A 15,000-nucleotide genomic window follows, 5' to 3' on the forward strand; every position below is an offset into this window, starting at 1 on the left:
TTTTTATATTACTAAAGTTATAGTTAGAACAATCAATTTAAAGCTTTAAGATATTAGTTAATTCAACTAAATTTTTATTTTCAAAAAAAAAAAAATCCGATTCCTTAAGTTCCAGTTGAAAAAACAATTAGAAATATAAGTTTAAAACTTCAATTATTTCAAGGAACTATAGTTATCCAAGTTCTCCTCCCAGGAAAAAATGGAATCCCTTTCCTGTTTTTCTTCGTTTTCCAGAACTAATATTTTTCCTTCCTGGAAACTCTTCCAAGAAAAACAATACATATTACAACTCTTTGGTATTTTTTATATTTCTGTTGGAAATATTCTTTGAAAAGTCCAGAGACCGCCAATGCTCACCTCTCACATTCTTCCTATTTATTTCCTCACTGAGATGAGACTTTTTAAAAACAAAAGACTCTCGTATGTGAGTTTATTTGCGAGTTATTTTCTTGTCAATTTCATCTAGTTTCTTCGTCTATTCATTTTGCTTGTGTGGATTTTTCATCATTTTATGGTTTATTGATAGCTAAACTACAACCCTACTTGGAAAAGGAGGAGGCTATAAAACCAAGGGCTACAACAGGGAAAAATAGCCCAGTGAGGAAAGGAAATTAGGAAATAAAGTATATAAAAAGTAATAAAATTGATCTACAACCCTACTTGGAAAAGGAGGATGCTATAAAACCAAGAGCCCCAACAGGGAAAAATAGCCCAGTGAGGAAAGGAAATAAAGTATATGAAAAGTAATAAAATTGACCTACAACTCTACTTGGAAAAGCAGGATGCTATAAAACCAAAGGCTCCAACAGGGAAAAATAGCCCAGTGAGGAAAGGAAATAAGGAAATAAAGTATATGAAAAGTAATAAAATTGATCTACAGCTTTACTTGGAAAAACAGGATGCTATAAAACCAAGGGCTCCAACAGGGAAAAAATAGCCCAGTGAGGAAAGGAAAAAAGGAAATAAAGTATATGAAAGTAATAAAATTGACCTACAACCCTACTTGGAAAAGAAGGAGGCTATAAAATCCAGGGCTCCAACAGGGAAAAATAGCCCAGTGAGGAAAGGATATAAAGTATATGATAAGTAATTGGTAAACCATTTTTATGATTATTTCTATCATCACTATCACTATCATATCATTATCCTATATTATTATACCATATATTATATCATATAATATCATCATCATCATTACTATTATTATCATTATTATTATAAATGAAACTACATCCCTACTTGGAAAAACAGGATACTATAACCCCAAGGGCTCCAACAGGGAAAAATAAATAGGTTACAGTAAAAGAGACTTATTGAATAATTAATATAATCTATTTTAGGACTAGTAACAACAGGCGCTGTAAGTTTGAACTAGTCAAGTTCCAACGATTCAACTGCCCGATTAGGAAGAATATTCCACAATCTTGTCATAGCTGGAATAAAACTTATAGAATACCGTGTAGTATTGAGTCTTATGATAGAGAAGGTATGAATGTTAGAATTAACTGTATACCGTAAAAAAAAATCGAATATAGTACCTCACATTAAATTTAGTAAATTTAAATTGTGAAGTACTCTGGATAGCAATCTTCATCTTTTGATTGGATGTTAGGATTATACGAGTTATTAGGCTAATTAACAGGGTATTTATTTTCTTCAATAGTTACTCCACTGTGTTGGATAATATAATTGATTTAACATAATGGTGACTCCTCTATTGAATATTCTTTTTTTATACGCAAAGGACAATTTAATCCGTCTCTAAAATTGATGTGTAATATCTTTATCATAAAGAATTTGAACAAAACCAATAAATATCATTTGATAAAAATTGAGATTTATTTCCATGCGAGTTATGACCAACAGTGAAATCTCTTTCTATATCGTAAAAAGAAAATTAGTTTTTGCCTTCGCCAAAATCTAGGATTTCGTGAAGCGTATCTATTAACCTGTTTCTTACTTTAATTTATTTGTTTGTGAGCAACCTCACACAAATACAACAGTACCAATTTTGACCAAACTTTGTTTTCACGTTGAATATGACCCATGGATGAATCTGTAACATTTTGGATAAAGTCTATAAAAAAAAAGTACGCAGTAGTATCGTGAAAATAATAGCAATGTTAATATTTCTTTTTGGTGAACAGCATTACCAATAAACTACCGAGCCAAATTCAACGAAACTTGATGGACATTTGAGATATGACCCAAGGATAAATCCTATAAAATTATGAAGAAAATACATCGAAGTACAAGTACACAGTGGAGTCAAAAGCAAAATAAAGACTTACTTGGTGCGGCGAAAATATTCTCTCTATTGAGCGAGTGCCTCTAATTTATCAGAAATGATAATAAACAGCGAGACAGTCTTATCTCTCTCTCTCTCCTCTCTCTCTCTCTCTCTCTCTCTCTCTCTCTCTCTCTCTCTCTCTCTCTCTCGTTTCCCTTTTCACCTTGAGCCAAAGGGGGTTCGTCCCCCGTGTCAACATACAACTTAGCTTTCTGTGTCACGTGTTTGCTCTGGCAATGAATGAGAGAGAGAGAGAGAGAGAGAGAGAGAGAGAGAGAGAGAGAGAGGGAGAGAGAGAGAGGAGAGAGAGAGAGAGAGAGGGGGGGGGTCGTTTTCATGGGCCGTGTAAGAATGTTTTACATTTTGTAGCAAGCTTGATGGGTTAAACTGCTTATTACCTACGCCAACGAAGTTGGAAGGAGGTTATGTTTTACTACCTGTTTGTGTGGGGTTCGTTTGTTTGTTATTGAACAGCTTCCTGACCAAAATTTTAATCTTGGAGTAATAAAACTTGCAGCGATTAACTTATGTTTTACCCCTTCTTTGTACGAGTGTTTGTTTGTGAACAGCTTCCTGAACACAATTTTAATCGTAGCGTAATGAAACTTGTAGGGATTATCTGTTTTACCTCTGTCTGTGTCTGTTTGTGTGTGTGCGCGTCCGTGTTTTTGTTTGTGAATAACTTCTTGGTCTTAATTTTAATCGTGGAGTAATGAAACTTGCAGAGATTAACCGTTATGTAAAAAGCTGAGAATTATTAAACTTTTAAAGTCAAGGTCAAAGGTCAAGGTCACGGTCAAGCAAAAGGTCGAGAAATATGCAGCCGCGGTGGAGGTCTGTGCTCTTCCGAATGCTCTCTAATTTAGTATGCTTTTAAGATTGAATTAATTCAATTAATCTCGATTTCTCACTTTTTTTCCTTATCGTTTAGGCTACAGTCGTTTCATATATAGTTTTGAGTCTGGTTTATTTTAGATAATAAAAAATATATATTTGTAGTTTTGAGTCTGGTTGACCTTAGATAATAAAAAAGAATTTATAGTTTTAAGTATGGTTGATTTCAAATAAGATATAGTTTCGAGTCTGGTTGATTTTAGATAAAAAAATATATATAGTTTTAAGTCTAGATTTTATTCCGGTCGATTTTAAATAAAAAGTTTAAAGTTTTGAGTCTGGTTGATTTTAGATAAAGAAAAAATTATAATTTTAAATCTGGTTTATTTTATATAATGGAAAAAAAGGACTAAAATTAGGGGGGGGGGTTGGCGAATTTACACTTACCTAATCACAACCAAATTAAGTACGATTTCCTTTATTAAGAGTAAAATATTCAAAACAAGATCTATAGTGATAAAATCACTGGAGAATATATATCATGCATTTTACTAAAGAATATGTTCATTCCGAGAAAAATGAGTAAAGTTTGCATAAATGATAAATTTTTTAAATGATCGTTGACGTTTAAAATATATACATTGTAGTAATCTTAAAATTCTCGCATTATCGCCTAGTTTTGTTAATCATGTATCTTAAAATAATTATTTAAGTGTCCTAAACCACATAGAGGAAACCAATTCTCAAAGTATAAATGAAAGTATTATAAATATTTATATTTGCGAAAATGAACATGTAAAACTATATATTTTCTTAAGAGTAAAAAAAAAATCACCAATCAAAATTGAAGTCTGTAAGAAAGACGAGACTAAAAACTGAAAGGAGTTCGTCTAATTATAATTTTTAGTCTGTTTTGTTTTATGGTTTTATAGTTTATTTCCTTATTTCCTTTCCTCACTGGGTGATTTTTCCCTGTTGGAGCCCTTGGGCTTATAGCATCTAGCTTTCCAACAAGGGCTGTAGCTAATAATAATAATTAATAATAATAATAATAATAATAATAATAACAAATGAATATTAGTAATAATTATATCTAACAATAATAATAATAATAATAATAATAATAATAATAATAATAATAATAATAATAATAATAATAATAATAATAATAATAATAATAATAATAATAGTCTATTATCTACCCAAAACTCTGGGGTTATTATGGCCCGATTGATAACGCCTCTGCCTGGCGTTTGCCAGACGGGGTATTCGAGTCCAGCTCAGAATTGTTAGTACCTTTAGTGTCTGCAACCTTACCATCCTTGCGAGCTAAGGTTATTGGGATTTGGGGAGAGCCTATGGGTCTATCTGCCGAGTCATAAGAAGTCATTGCCTGGTCCTCCCTAGTCCTACCTTGCGTGGAGAGGGAGCTTGGCCGCTGATCATATGTGGTCCGTCTCTAGGGCACTGTCCTGCTTGCTAGGGCATGTCACTGTACCTTGCCTCTGCCATTCATGAGCGACTTTTAAGCCTTTCCTCCCGGGTCCTAGCTTGGGTGGGGAGGGGGATTGGGTGCTGATCATATATAATATGGGTCAGTCCTCTAGGGCATTGTCCTGCTTGCTAGGGCAATGTCACTGTCCCTTGCCTAAGCCTTTCATGGACAGTCTTTAAACCTTTAAACCATGACTTAAAAATGCAAGATTCCTGTGGACTATCGACACAGTGATTAAAATAAAATGCAAAGATTGTATGCACAAAATGCTCATTGTTTACTTTAGCCAGACAATTAACCGATCGTTGCTTCCTACCCGAGTGTACCAAGCAAATGATCAACTTGGCAGTACTCTCTTTGTCACCCAGGCAACCTTTCTTTCGGCCTCTAACCTTTAACAACCCCCGCAGTAGCTCCCTCGTGAAATATGTAACGTTTTTACCCTTTCCAACCTCCTATTAATTTTTTTCATTTTCCCCATTTGTATGAGGCAAGCACGGTTGCCTCCTTTTTCAAGGACTTTGCTTTGTCTTTAGGGTAGACCGTAATCCCGACCTGCTGCCCTGCCGACATCGCTTAGACCCCGGTAGCGTATGTTCATGTGTTGTACCAGTCACCAGCGTCCTTCCTCCCAGCAGCGCGGGAGTCCTAGCGTGGTTAGGTGGACAGTTCGAGACGTGTGAGATGTCTCAGTAGTAACTCCGCCCCTCCCCGTATGGAATTTGTACCCATTTTGGTCTCTGTAACCTTCAACCCCTCGGCAGTCAACCCCTTGTAGAATGTGTAACCCTTTTGCCCTCTTAACTTTCAAACCCTCATCAGTGACAACCAACCCCCACCCCCGGGAATTTGTAACCATGATGGTCTATGTAACCTTCAACCCCTCGGCAGTAACACTAACCCAACCCCCTATGGAATTTATAACATTTTTGTCCTACGTATCCTTTATGGCCTCGGCAGTATCCCCCTTGTGGAATGTGTAACCTTTCTGGCGTCTGGAACTTTCACATCCATTACTATAACACGCTTGTGGAATCTGTAACCTTTCCAGTTTCTGTAACCTTTAAACCCATATCAATAACTCGTTTGTGGAATTCGTCTAACTTTTCGCCCTTTATAACCTTGAAATCCTGAAAAGTTACACCACCCAAACCCCCGGTGGAATGTAACCTTTCTTCTAGCCTGTGTAACATTTCCACCCTCAGTAGTAGTCCCCCTTTAGAATTTGTAACCTTTCAAGTCTCAAAGTCTTTGTTAACTTCCACAGGTAGGAGAAACAGAAGTACAGGAAACGTTGTTTTAATAAGAAATTATCTGCAATGAAATTTGGAATAGTTTGTTACGTTATATTATCAACATCATAAAAATCCTTATCACCATATTTTCAAAATAAAAAATAAATTCCCAACAAAACATCCCTGAAAAGCCTCTCTCTCTCTCTCTCTCTCTCTCTCTCTCTCTCTCTCTCTGTCTCTCTCTGTCTCTCTCTCTCTCTCTCTCTCTCTCTCTCTCTCTTTCTCTCTCTCTCTCTCTCACACACAAAAGAATATAAATTTTATTTTAAATGTGCACAAAAAAAAAATATAAACTTAATATAAATGTACACAAGAAAACAAAATATAAACTTAAAAATATCAATAAAACTTTAATATAATAGACTGAACTCAAAATTATTGTTATAATTATATCAATTATAATCTTTTTTTATTCCGAAAATAAGAAAAAAAAAAGGCAGACTGAAATAACAGAAAATACTTCTGGAGCTCTGTGCAATTACTACTGGCCTGCGTATTTTCCAACTATCGCCTTGAGACAACGTCCTTACGAGCATTATTGCTCAACATAAAACTTTTTTTTTTTATTTCTTAACAGGAAATCAGGGAGTTCTAATAATGATAAAATAAAATATAAAAAATGTATCAACACTAAAAATGTATTTACTAGTGTACACGAGCCGTCAAAAATTACTAAATTTAATATTTACAGATGATGAGCCCATAGACACAGATTCAACCCTCCCACCCCTACCCCCTTCCTAACTACAATCCGGCAGTTTCGGCAATTTGTGGGAGAACGTGGTTTCGGAGTGTAACCCCTTGGGTTATCACCCCACTCACCAGGGTACGTCTACACCCTCATCCCTACCCGAGGTTTTGGGAGAGACCGAGTAGTCCTACTTTAAGCAATGACGCTCGCGGGACATGAAAGAAATATATTTATATTCATAGCCAGACACGTTGCTACCAACATTTTATCCAGGCATCAACCATAAACAAAAAATAAAATCTTAAATTTTAAAAGTCGCTCATGAATGGAATAGGCAAGGAAGAGGGACAATGCCCTAGCCATCCAACGCCCTAGAGACAGGCCATATAAACATATGATCAACGTTCGTCTTTACTATATCAAGGGTTATACTTTCACTTTTTAAAGATATGAAGTCATGTTACAATTAAGAATCTTCTTTTCTGCCAACATAATAATGTTTATATGGAACTTTAAAAAAGTAGAAATTGCAGGTAAAAGTTTAAATTACAGTTAAATCCACGAAAAGATTACAATATTACCTAAGCATAGGACATCAAGCCAGAGGAAGACTTGCAATTGCTAAATCGAGTTTATAGGCTTTCACTAAATAAGAGTTGATAGGCTTGCAATTGTTAAATCAAGTTGATAAATGCTGAAGTAGCAGTCTTGGTTCGCGACTTCTATAATCTTCAGTAAGTTTGTTTTGGATATTGAAAGTAACATGCAAAGAGACTACGCACTCTCTAACATCATGAAATATTTTTGTTCCCTTATGTTGTAGACATTTCATGCAATAGGGTTGTGGTGGCCTGTTGGTAAAGTCCTTGCCTGGTGATCGCCAGACTGGGGTTCGCGTCGCGCTCAAACTCGTTAGTTTGGTCGCTGCAACCTCACCATCCTTGTGAGCTAGGGATGGGGGTTTGGGAGAGCCTATAGGTCTATCTGCCGAGTCAACAACAGCCATTGCCTGGCCCTCCTTGGTCCTAGCTAGAGTGGAGAGGGGGCTTGGGCGTAGATATGTATATACGGCCAATCTCTATGGCATTGTCTTGCTTGATAGGGCAAATGTCAGTGCCCCTCGTCTCTGCCATTCATGAGCGGCCTTTAAACATTTATATAGGCAAAGACTCTCAATTTAAACCCTAGGAATAAATAAAATTGCTTCATTGCGATTCTATCTGGAATTTCACGTAACAGTTAAAATTGCTTCATCAGCTTCGGATAGATTTATTTATTTATTTATTTATTTTTGTAGTAATTGCCCAAAAGCTTCAACTCGGTTATGGTATTCGGAGTCTTAGTCAAAGGCCTTTCGAGTAATAGTCTAAAGAACCGAGAACTTATCAAAGACATTTTGTGCACCCATTTACATAAATTGCTATAGTTATATTGTATTCCGGCAGGATAGAGTGATTTTCAAAGTTAAAGACATTCAGGACCTTCAGAGTAACTGACAAAGACCTTCAGTGTAATGGAAAGACCTTCAGAATAATAAGCATACCTTCAGAATAACTAACAAACGTTCAGAATGGACTGACAAACGTTCTGAATACCCGACAAAGACCTTCAGAGTAACAGACATAGACCTTCAAAGTAACGGACAAAGACCTTCAGAGTAACGGACAAAGACCTTCAGTGTAATGGACAGACCTTCAGAATAATGGGCAGACCTTCAGAATAATAGACAGACCTTCAGAATAATAGACCGACCTTCAGAATAACAAACAAACCTTCAGAATAACAAACAAACCTTCAGAGTAACGGACAAAGACCTTCAGAATAACTGATACAAACTTTCAGAATAACGGACAAAGACATTCAGAGTAATGGACAAAGACCTTCAGAGTAACCGACAAAAACCTTCAGTGTAATGGACAGACCTCCAGAATAATGGGCCGACCTTCAGAATAATGTGCAGACCTTCAGAATAATGGGCAGAACCTTCAGAATAATAGACCGACCTTCAGAATAACAAACAAACCTTCAGAATAACAAACAAACCTTCAGAGTAACGGACAAAGACCTTCAGAATAACTGATACAAACTTTCAGAGTAAAGGACAAAGACCTTCAGAATTATGGACATACCATCAGAATAACGGACAAAGACTTCCTAAATAACTGACAAAATAACGGACAAAGACATCCAGAAGAACTGATAAAGACCCCCAAAATGACGGAACCTAAAGGCCCTCAAAGTAATAGACAAAGACCATTATATTATTATTATTATTATTATTATTATTATTATTATTATTATTATTACTTGCTAAGCTACAACCCTAGTGGAAAAGCAGGATGCTTTAAGCCCAGGGGCTCCAACAGGGAAAATAGCTCAGTGAGGAAAGGAAACAAGGAAAATAAAATATTTCAGGAAGAGTAACAACATTAAAATAAATATCTTCTATATAAACTATAAAAACTTTAACAAAACAATAGGAAGATAAATGAGATAGATGAGTGTGCTCGAGTGTACCCTCAAGCAAGAGAACTCTAAACCAAGGCAGTGGAAGACCATGGTACAGAGGTTATATCACTACCCAAGACTAGAGAACAATGGTTTGAATTTGGAGTGCCCTTCTCTTAGAAGAGCTAGCTATACAACCTCCTGTGGACCAGTCATAAGACCATCCTTGCACCCAGTAGGATAAACAATTTAAATGTCTACACGGGGTTGGGAAAGAAGACTCCTAAAAATGCCCATAAAGAACTTCTGTACGCTAAATGAGCCAATAGCATCAAATATCTATTAGTCGAGATAGGATATTCTGACCAAGTCAAAATAGCTTGGGTACATCATTTGGGATGTTAAATTTAAATTGCTTCATCAGGTTTGGATAGGATATTCAGGAGTAATTACAGGATTTCTGTGTACAATGTTCATTTCTATTCTCTCAAGTCAATTATTCAGCAAGTGAATCTATTTGCAGGCGAGCAATTCGAACTAGTTCCCTCGTTAGGATACGAGCAATTACAAATCGTCTATTATATGGTAAATAAAATCTGCTAGATAGATGACTGAATAGCTTTTCTTTCTCTCTCTCTCTCTCTCTCTCTCTCTCTCTCTCTCTCTCTCTCTCTCTCAATACCTCTTTTCAGAGAGAGAGAGAGAGAGAGAGAGAGAGAGAGAGAGAGAGAGAGAGGAGTATTGTTAATCTTAATATTCATCTTCCCAATCTCTTCCCAGAGAGAGAGAGAGAGAGAGAGAGAGAGAGAGAGAGAGAGAGAGAGAGGAGTATTGTTAATCTTAATACTCATCTTCCCAATCTCTTCCCAGAGAGAGAGAGAGAGAGAGGAGAGAGAGAGAGAGAGAGAGAGAGAGAGGGAGTATTGTTAATCTTAATACTCATCTTCCCAATCTCTTCCCAGAGAGAGAGAGAGAGAGAGAGAGAGAGAGATAGAGAGAGAGAGAGAGAGAGAGAGAGTATTGTTTATCTTAATAGTCGTATATCCACCAGAGAGTTGCTAATGCATCTTCCGGTGTATTTTGCATCTTCCAGTCTTGGATGGTCTGGGATGCATCTTAGGTATTTATCGAGCTTATTCTTAAACACATCTACGCTCACTCCTGATATGTTTCTTAGATGAGCTGGCAGCACATTAAATAGTCGCTGCATTATCGATGCTGGTGCGTAGTGGATTAATGTCCTGTGCGCCTTTCTTAGTTTACCTGGTATAGTTTTTGGCACTATTAATCTACCTCGGCTTGCTCTTTCTGATATTTTTAGCTCCATGATGTTTTCAGTAATTCCTTCTATTTGCTTCCATGCTTGTATTATCATGTAGCGTTCTCTTCTCCTTTCTAGACTGTATAGTTTTAAAAATTTCAGTCTTTCTCAGTAGTCAAGGTCCTTAACTTCTTCTATTCTAGCAGTATAGGACCTTTGTACACTCTCTATTTGAGCAATATCCTTTTGGTAGTGTGGGTACCATATCACATGGCAGTACTCGAGTGTACTACGTACATAAGTTTTGTAAAGCATAATCATGTGTTCAGCTTTCCTTGTTTTAAAGTGTCTGAATAACATTCCATTTTTGCTTTACATTTAGCCAACAGTGTTGCTATTTGGTCGTTGCATAACATATTCATATTTAACATTACACCAAGGTCTTTAATTGCTTCCTTGTTTGTGATTGTCTCATTATTAGGTCCCTTGTATGCATATACCATTCCTTCTCTGTTTCCATAATTTATTGATTCGAATTTATCGGAGTTAAATACCATCCTATTTATCTCCGCCCATTCATATATTTTGTTTAGATCTCTTTGTAGCGAGTTCCTATCTTCATCACAAATAATTTCTCTACTTATTCTTGTGTCATCGGCGAAACTTCTCACTACGGAGTTTTCAACATCACAGTCTATGTCTGAGATCATAATAACAAACAGCAGTGCAGCTAATACCGTACCTTGTAGCACACCAGATATTACCTGGGCTTCATCTGATTTCTCGTCATTTGCAACCACTATCTGTTTTCTGTTTTGCAGGAATTCTTTTACCCATTTTCCTATCTTTCCCACAATATTATGCTTTCTCATTTTTTTCTCAAATATGTTATGGTCTACCTTGTCAAAGGCTTTTGCAAAATCAAGAGAGAGAGAGAGAGAGAGAGAGAGAGAGAGAGAGAGAGAGAGAGAGAGAGAGAGAAAAAATTGGAGTGCCACCATTGATTTTAAGAGTCAATTGAGTTGTCGTAAAGAACAGGGCTAATCTTTTAATGGTATTTTGACGTCGTAAAAAAGGTGTCTGCGTCAATAGACATGGAAGAATTGAGGGTTTTATGCAATGGAGTCATACGTAAGTTAAAAGCGTAATTTTAATCTGAAATTCTCCGTAAAAATACATTGTTCTCAGACTTATTTCACTAAAATACAGAGGACCATAATTTTACCCTACTTCAATATTAACTTTTACGGGTTGGTGACCTTTACGTTAATATATCCGTTTTTAAAACGGTAAATGCCTGGCAACATTTATGCTAGAATTTTTAATGTTTTACGGCAATTTTTTATCAGTGTAGGAATACATTGTTTCAATGGATTATTTAGTATACGAAAGGAGTTATGTGATTTCAGAATATCTAAATACTCTTTATGGAAAAGTATCCTGTGTATATATTAGGAAATCAGAGAAATTTATAGAAAAAGCATTCTAATTCCCAAATTGGAATTTTCCCATTAAGTTTATTTACGGAAAAGTCACGAGCTTCGAGTATATTAGGAATTCAGAGAATTCTACAAAAAAAATCAATTGTGATTCCCAAACTGGAATTTCCTCAAGGGACAACCTAAATGAGGATTCAATTTGTGATAATGGGAATTTGTTAAAATGGGAATTTCGAAATACAGTATATCTTCCAACCAGAAAATTATATATGAACTCTTTTATAAAGAATAAATCTTATAGTTTCTCTAAACCGAGATGTAGATATTTTTGGACGCCTTTGTACCAACCGTGTGGCACACAATTGTACATAATTATGTTGTATATATTATGCTTGTATCTGCGCTCTTCCCTCGCACTAAAGAGAACTGAATGATCATGTCTCCGTTTTGCTCTGTAACATTGTCAGTCTCTCGAACAGGTCATGTCCTGTTGCCTTGAGGTTTTGTATATAAAGAAGAATGTTCCTTAATAAAACTCAGTGATTGCATCCTGCCTTTGAGTTAACAACTCCTCTCTCGGCCCGTCACATTGGTGACCCCGGAAGTCGACTCGCTCCCACTGCCTTCCACCCCCACCTCCCTCGCCCCTCCATCGTTGGTACTATGACGGAGACAGACTCTACTCTAGCAGTTGGCGCCGCCCCATTGAAACTTTCACCGTTCGCCACCGAAGAAGCGTTTGCTTGTTTCAGCGCTCAGAAGTCCAGTTTCGTATCAAGGGCGTGACTCGCTCAACCACCAAGCGGATTATGTTTTTGCGCGATACCCGAGGACACCTTCCCAGAAATATCGGACTGGCTTTGTGAACAAGGAGACACGCCAATAGCGTATGAAGCCTCAAAACATACCTTCTGCAGCAGTACTCGCCGTCACCAGCCGCCCGTATAGCAAAGCTTTTTCAGCTCTCGCAACAACCGTTAGGGGACCAAAGGGCTTCGCTTGCCCTCAGGGAAAGGAACAGTATCGCTCGCCTTCAACCTGCCGCAGACGGCTCTCCTCGTGAGGTGAACCTACTTCGTGCCCTTTGGATACGCCGTTTACACCGAACCTGTACGCGCTGCCATACCCGATGTCGATAGTTTATCCATGAAGGACTTGATGACCAAAGCCGACGCCCTTATGGACAGCCACTTCAAGACCTCCATCAACGCCTCCACCCCTGACTACGAGGATGCCTATTCAACAGCAACCGAAGCTGACATGAATGCTGTAGGACATACACGCCTACCCCGTGACGTGCCGAAGCGGCAACAAAGCCGCCCACCACCCACCAATCGCTCGCGCCCCAACGAACGACTTCTACAGCCACTTACTACCTCCCATCCGCCGCAGTTTTGCTACTACCACTGCAGATTCGGGGCAACCGCGAAGAAATGTGCCAAGGATTGTCAGTGGCCAAAAAACGTGTAAGTAGGCCATCGCTTGTGGCGGTGGCCTCCCATGTTTCTAATCTTTTCTTTTTACAGGATGCAGGAACGGGCGTGCGATTTTTGGTAGACACAGGTGCTTGTCGTTCTCTTTTGCCAAGGAAACTCTTCAAGGCACGACGTAGTCTGTCTACATCTGCTGACGTCCGCTTGGTAGCTGCCAACGGATCTGCGATACCCACCTACGGTTACGAGAACCTCACATTATCGTTCGGAAACGGTAAATTCAATTGGAAGTTTCTCGTTGCTGACGTCACAATGCCAATCCTCGGTGCGGATTTCCTCTCTCATTTCCACCTTCTGGTCGATGTCGCCCACCGACGATTGGTCAACGCAGACTCATACTTGTCGACACCTCTTCAACCCGCCCCCTCTAACCTCGCTCTCCACATCAGCGCACCCACGAATGCCTACGCCCACCTCCTCACGTCGTACCCGGAAGTTTTCCGTCCAGAACTTCGCCAAACGCCCACGGTTCCTGCCAAGCACGGTATTTATCACCATATCAAAAGGATGGGACCCCCAGTCTTCGCAAAATTCAGACGTCTGGCACTGGAACGATTGGCAGCCGCCAAACAGACGTTCGCCGAAATTGAGAAAATGGGCCTTTGCCAAAAGGCCTCCAGCCCATGGTCGTCACCCTTACACATCGTTCTGAAGAAAGACGGCTCCCTTCGTCCGTGCGGGGATTACAGGCGCCTGAACATGCAAACAGAACCGGATCACTACCCCCTCCCAAACATTGCCGATATGACCTCCTACCTGCACAAAGCGAAGGTTTTCTCTACGCTCGACCTCCTGAAGGGGTATTATCAGGTGCCTATGAACCCAGAAGACATCCCCAAGACCGCCATCACCACTCCGTTTGGTACATACACCTTCAATTACTCCTGTTTTGGCCTTCGTAATGCTGGGGCAACGTTTCAACGTCTCATGGATGGCATCTTAGGGGACCTCCCTTTCTGTGTATGTTATGTGGACGACATACTTGTGTTCTCCTCCTCAAAAGAGGAAGACCTCCGTCACCTATGCATCGCGCTCGACCGCCTGCAACAAAACGGCCTTGTAGTCCGGTACGACAAGTGTACCTTTGGCGCCAACGAAGTGTCGTTCTTAGGGCACCGTATCACTCCTGAAGGAGTCCATCCCCTCCCTGAGAAGGTAGCAAGCCGTTCAGAACTTCCCCGCGCCCTCGACCGTCAAAGCTCTGCAGGAATTCTTGGGCATGATCAACTATTATCACCGTTTTCTGCCAGCCATTGCCGCCACTCTTGCTCCCCTCTACGCCTCCCTCAAAGGCAAGCCAAAGGACCTGAAGTGGGGTCCCCTTCAAGAAGCAGCCTTTTGCAATGCAAAGAAGGCCCTATCAACTACTGTGGCTCTCATTTTTCCTATCCCACACGCCCCTCTCCTTCTCTCCACCGATGCCAGCGACGTCGCTATTGGTGCAGTACTCGAGCAGGTGGTCAAAGGCTCGCCCCACCCATTGGCCTTCTTCAGCAGAAAACTGTCCAAGGCAAAATTGGGTTATTCTACCTTCGATCGAGAATTGCTGGCGGTGCACTTGGCTGTCCGTCACTTTCGCCATTTCTTAGAAGGTACGCCCTTCGTCATTCGCACAGACCACATGCCTCTGGTGCACGCCTTCACTCGACAGTCTGATGCCTGGTCCGCCCGTCAACGCCGACATCTCTCCGCCGTGGCTGAATACAATTGCACCCTCCAATACGTCCCAGGGAAAATGAATCCCGTTGCCGATG

The 15,000-nt window shown here is 39.2% G+C and overlaps 1 protein-coding gene across 1 annotated transcript in view; it reads right to left on the bottom strand.

Moving 5' to 3' along the window:
* LOC137621047 (nephrin-like) overlaps positions 1 to 15,000 on the bottom strand; it is a 431,807-nt gene that overhangs the window by 15,515 nt on the left and 401,292 nt on the right. The window lies entirely within an intron of this gene.

The sequence above is a fragment of the Palaemon carinicauda genome, chromosome 27, assembly GCF_036898095.1.
Source record: "Palaemon carinicauda isolate YSFRI2023 chromosome 27, ASM3689809v2, whole genome shotgun sequence".
Classification (NCBI taxonomy): domain Eukaryota; kingdom Metazoa; phylum Arthropoda; class Malacostraca; order Decapoda; family Palaemonidae; genus Palaemon; species Palaemon carinicauda.